The sequence below is a fragment of the Elephantulus edwardii genome, unplaced genomic scaffold (assembly GCF_000299155.1).
Source record: "Elephantulus edwardii isolate Elephantulus edwardi_28Jun2011 unplaced genomic scaffold, EleEdw1.0 scaffold00009, whole genome shotgun sequence".
Classification (NCBI taxonomy): Eukaryota; Metazoa; Chordata; class Mammalia; order Macroscelidea; family Macroscelididae; genus Elephantulus; species Elephantulus edwardii.
Window position 1 is genome coordinate 31,234,610 of NW_006399759.1, and position 6,462 is coordinate 31,241,071.

Consider the following 6,462-nt stretch of genomic DNA (forward strand, 5'->3'; position numbering starts at 1 on the left):
AACAACAACACAGGATAGATATGTCAGACGGATCTTGGTTGAAAGCTGAGAATATCAGAAGGATGTCAATTTGGTGTTTATTGACTAAGCAAGAGCTTTTTGACTGTTTAGATCATAACAAAGAATGGCTGACATTGAGAAGAATGAGGAACCCAAAACGTTGAATTATGCTCATATTGAATCTATACCTAGACAAAGAAGAAGTTTTATGAACAGTGTAAGGGAACAAAACATGGTTTAAATCAGGAGGGGGGTGTGTGTCAGGGCTATGTACTTTGTCCATAAATATTTAATCTGGATACAGAACAGGACTGTAAATGGACAGTCCAAAACATATGATATCATGGGAGTCAAAGTATGATTTGTTAACAAAAACAGAAATCAACGTGTTGAAATATCAAGGAAGTAAAATTTAAAGGAGGTTTGAAATCAGAGTTTAATAATAGAGACTATTTTTTTGTTTCTTTAATTTAATTTTATTAATTTTAATGAACATTTACAAAGATTTTGGACTTCCACTAATTCATTGTTACATTGATAAAGACTATTTCGTAATGATTGAATTTTAAAATAATTAACCAAGTGTTCAGTACTTCCATACATAAATCCACCAATTTATTGCAAGGTGAGATGTCAAGATATTTTTTTTTCTTTCTCTCTCATTGTTTTCAGTGGGTTTTCAGTGATAACGAGTTGCACTGCCAACCTAAAGGCACATGGTTCTAATTCACCAGCTAGTCCATGGAGAAAGATGGGCCATCTTCTCCTGTGCAATTTACAGTCTCTGAAAACCTACTGCAGGACCAAATATTAGCCAATCCTAAGATGGCACTTAACAATAACAACAGCACAGAGAGAGATCAGTTGGCTGGCCTAGTGGACAGAAAGTGGTGCTACCAAGCCAAAGGTGGGTGACTGTAATCAACGGCCCTCAGATCTGTTTTCAATTGTTTTTGGTGAAACATTCTTCTAGGTGGTATTGCCCTGGTGTGTCCACTTGCTGTACAGAGGTAATTCGTGCTTGCTGTGAAGCCAAACACTGTGACACTGATGTGTCAAATACGAGTTGGTTGCCCATGGTGGACTGTGTTTGGTGGAGCTTCCTGATACAAACAAGCCTAGAAGCAAGAGTGTCATCCACTTCCTTAATAGCTTGCCTCTAGAACCCTATGAACCTGGAGAAAGGATGAAAGTTATACAAGTGTCCAGGTCTTTTGCTCATAGGGTCGTTATGAGTCACCTACCACTCAACAGCACGCAACAGCAACAACAGTGCAACAGCATCTAACAATAAAGAACAAATTGGTTTGGAGATGGCCCATTTTCCCCCCACAGATATACCTGGAGAAATCGGGTAGAGAATAGTTATTTCAAAAATAAACCACTAAATCTTCAGCTTTTAGGAATTTGCCTTGAGTGAGTTTTATCAGAAGTAAGACTTGACAAGCAGCTTGTCTTTAGTGGAAGTTAATGGCCGAGATACAAACTTCACCGTGATAAACACAGTCTTTAGAACAGCCTCTGGCAGAGTTTCAGCCTTTGTAGATGGTCAGAACCCAGTATCTCCTTAGAATGGTGTAAACATTTTTTTCTCTCTTCTGCTTCTACTTCACTCTTATTTGAGCTTGAGTATGACTTAATTCTTTCAGTTTGACTATATCCAGTTTGACTTTATAGGATACGGTCAGTTCTTATTGCATCAGAGCAACTTTTGCTATGGTTAATGAAGAGAAATTTACTTAAAATGCCCTACATAGGGGAGCTCTGGTGGCCTAGTGGCAAGAAGCTGCACTGCAATCCCAAAGGTACGCAGTTTGAATCCACCAGCTCCTCTGATGGAGACGGAGGGGCAATCTCCTCCTGTACCAGTCAGATCTGATTTGACAGTACACACACACACACATACACACACACACACCCCCAAAAAAATTTAAAAAATGCCTTACATAGGTAAAGTTTACACTAAATTATGTTGCTGTTATTGTGTACCATCAAGTCAGAACTGACTCATAGCTGACCCCACAGTAAATCACAAGATAGGAGATTAGCCATCTTTCTTACTTGACGTACTAGTAGGTTTGAACTGTATGCCTTCGGGATTGCAGCACAGCTTCTTACAGCTAGGCCACCAGAGTTCCCATAGCAGTTAACCATATCAGAAACAAAATTAATAGCTTAAAATATTAAGTTTTATATTCAGTTTTCTAAGCTCCACAATTAACACTCTTGGCACCAGCACTCAGTAAATCAAAAGACAAATTGCATTGGGTAAATCCGCTGTCGGTGATCTCTTTAGAGTACTGAAAAGTAACGATGTCAGTCTAGAGACTAAAATGTTCCAGGTCCAGGCCATGGTACTAAGGATGACAGAAGAATTGATGCCTTTGAGTTGTGGTGCTGAAGAACAGTGTTGAACAAACCATGGACTGCCAAGAAAACAAAGATCTGTCTTAGAGAGGGTGAAACCAAGTCTCTCTTTGCATTTTGAAGCTCTGCCTCACTTACTTTGGGCATGTGGCCGGGAGAGATATGTCCTTGGAAAGACAATATGCTCAGAAGGTTGGAGGGACAGTGCAAAAGAAGAAGACTCCAAATTACATGGATTGATTCAGTAACTGGGGCAATGGGGTAGGTGTATCAGAATCAGTGAGACTGGCTCAGGATAGAACAGGCTTCAGAGTGGCTGTACACTGAATGTACTTGCTATGGGTCAAAGGCAATTGGCTGGTACATAACAACAACAAAAATAAGTTTAATGTTTTCATGACTTAGATAAATGTTCAAGTCAAACAAAGGTAGTTTTTATTATAAATACTTAGTAAAGTTTAACAGAGAATTTAACTATAGCATCAGGAGCATAAAGAAGACAGTTTTCTTAGCTGATTTTTGGAAATAGGTCACTAGACCTTTTTCTTAGTCTAGAATCACCACTGAAACCTGTCTAACATCATCTAACATCCAAGGAAAACAAGATTTTTACTACCAAAGGACAGGTTCTTCATTTACTAAGACATATTGTATTTTATCTTCGTAAATAAATCTTTAAATTTCTAAATTCTGACGTTGCTTTCAGATATTCTGCTTTCTCATACCAGTGCTTCTTAACTCTAATTCCATAGAAAATAGACTGCAAGGGTAAATAAATTGAAACTCTGGCTTTTTAAAAAAAGTTGACATCTCTTTAAAACTCAGGTAGTTGTATGAAAATTAATAATCTTATCTACATTCTCATTAGACTTCCCTTTTACTAAAATGAAATTGTCATCATTTTGTCTAAAGAGGGTCTTTTAAAAAAGATTCTTTCTAAATTTACATGTTACCAACATTATTCTATTCATTTCTTCTCAATGGGAAATTATAAGCTATTAAAAGACTAAAGAACGTGCTATTAATCAAGCCAAGAACTAGATAATTAATCATTGTCAGTTTCAGGACCATATTAATTAATTATTCTTTTTGAAGACCTCTGGAAAAAAATGAGTATCTTCTCTTTTCAACAAGGTATCATTGTAGAAGCACAATGAAACTTTTGCCGAGGGATCAAATGAGAATTACATACTAGTGATTGGTTTAACCCCAATAGGATGTATTATGGACATATATAAGGAAGGGTCAGCATGTATTTTTCATGGTTGATTCTTCTCCTATCCCTGTCTGATAATGTTGATCCTATCCATTTTCTCCCACAGATTCTATGGACTGAAATGACAATTTTTCCTGAGAACAGTTTATTTCTATAGCAAATAATGACAAGAATAAAAGGGGGCTTAATATAATAGGAAGGAGAAAAAATTGTTTTATTAAAAAGCTATTTCTTTTAATGATAATAGTTTTGTTGTGGTTTTAGTGAATTAGGTTCTTTGTTACTCTTTGAATTTAGAAAGCAATCATGTCAAAAATTATAATTTGCAATTCACAGTCATTTTACCTTGTTTTCACATACTTATTATTTGAGAAATCATCATTTAGTGAACGCAAGTTTTTAAGTCACAGAGTGGATTGTTGATATCTATTCACTGAATTCAAATAAGTATTTCATATGTATTATATTTTATTTTTCCTCATTTATCTGCAAGTCTGAATTTCAAATATTCTTTAATTCTACTAGTACATGGAATGCTGGTGGAAATATTATTCTGGAGAGTTTCTGGGGATCATTTTGCAATACACTTAGCTCTAGGTTAAGAGGATTTCAAGAAACCAATCATAAGAAAAGAAGAAGAGAGTAAGTGAAGCTGGGCTGTTAAACTTTTCTTTCTATCTCCACTTCTAAAATTCTTCTCAATGTGCTAATCTTCTCTCATTCCCAGTACTATAACCTTTGCTTTCATCGTCTGCCTTCCAGCAATTTTTTCTCTCCGGTCTCTTGGAAACTGACAAGTGAAAATAAACTTTTAGTACTGGCAATTTACAATATATGTATGTGTACATGTATACTTATGCATATTAATTTTTCAGTGTTTAATCCCCCCTGGAACTAACATTCATCTTTTGTAAATTTAGCTATTAGTTTTAGTCCATACTAAATCATCTCTCCTCTTGGCTTTCTATTTCCCTTGGAATGTACAGAAAAGGGCCACAAACCAGTGTAGAAGTGGTGTCTTACACAGACACTTGTACATTAAGGAGAGTAAAATTTAAATCCAGCTCATAGTAATTTTGCCAAGACTCAAATTTTTATGACTTTTTTTTTGTTGAGATGCATTTGTGTGTCTGAAAATTTCTAACTAGAATATTCCCTCCCCACCATCAGTATATAAGATATCGTATATGCTGACAATGGTCCTCAGAAAGAGCAAATTTAAGTGAAATTCTTAGATGAAACAAGTTACATACTATCAAACCCCTTGCTTCTATGTGCATAATGATCCATTTAGTATGCTCTTGAATCCTAATGGTAGGTGATATTTTGGGACAGGAAGATACTTGTAAAAACAGATCATAGCCTCATGTTATTAGTGTTTTAATTTGTCTACACAGTCTATATTTATTGTTGTTAGTTGCCATCAAAAAGAAATCTGTTTTATGGCAACATACATAACTGTTTTACAGTTTGTTCTGTTTTACAGAATGCATAACGATGAAAGGTTGTTTGCTCCTGCACCATCATTAAGACCATTGATATATTTGGGTTCATTACTGTGGCTTTCATGTAGGGCTTTCCAATTTAGGGGGCTCATTTTCTAGTACAATAATGCTCTGTGTGTTCCACATAGTTTTCAGTGCCTACTTTTCAGAATTAAGTACATCATTAGGTCTCTCCCCACCAGTATGCCTTAGTCTGAAAACTCTGCTCAAACTTCTCCACTGTGGGTGACTCTGCAGATTTTAAAATATTAAATTCATACTTTCCAACACTTTATTATTGGTTTGTCCCAAGGAGTCAGAAACAACTAATAACTGATCCTCTACAAGCTAGTCAGAGGCTGTCAGAAAAAGAATGCTTATCTTTCTCCTACAGAGCAACTGGAGGGTTTGAGCCCCCAGAATTTGGGTTAGTAGTGCAACTCCTTACCTACTGTTGTTTGTTGCTGTGTGCCATGGAGTCAAAATCAACCCCTAGCTGAGCTTCCAGTCAGTTTTCAGAGGCAATGAATCACATGGGAGGAGATTTCCCATTCTTCTCTGGAGCTACTGGTAGATTTTAACAACTTGCCTTTGAGGTTGAAGTGAAGCTTCTTACCACTAAGCTATCCAATAAATTACTACAGTGTGAAACACAGACAGATAATATATACTGTTTATATGTGTTATTGTGTACCGTAGAGTCGTAACCAACCTATGGCTGACCCTCTGGTGCATTTCCAGAGGAAATTAATAGATCAGGAGGCCTGTCTATCCTCCCAAGGGGCAGTTGGTAGCCTCGAAACATGTGCCTTCAAGATTGCAGTGCAACTTCTTGCCACTAGGTCCCGAGATATGTGTAAGATGTGTGTGTGTGTGTGTGTACATATATACAATATATACATATATACACACATATACACATATGCATGCACACACGTAACACACAAATATGTTGTTGTTAAGTGCCGTCGAGTCGTAGGCGACTCAGAGTGACCTTATGAATGAGAGTCCTCAACACTTGCATGCACGACTTTCATCCTTTCTCCAGGTTCATAGGGACTATTTATTTTATATACACACACACATACATGGAGAGCATGAAGCTTAGCTGTTCTTGGAGGCAAGGATTCTGAAGCTTTGTCTGACATACTGTGGATATGTTGCAGAGAAGGACCAGTCCTTGAAGAGGGACATCATGTTTGGGAAGTAGGGACAACGCAGGAGAGGAAAATCCTCGATGAGATGGATTGATTCAGTCACTGGAGTAATGGGGATAGACATATCAGAGAAAATAAGATTGGCATAAGATAGAGCAGGGTTTAGGGCTGTTGTACATAGGGTCGCTATGAGCCGCAAGTGACTCGACGGCACATAACAACAACATATAATGTTATG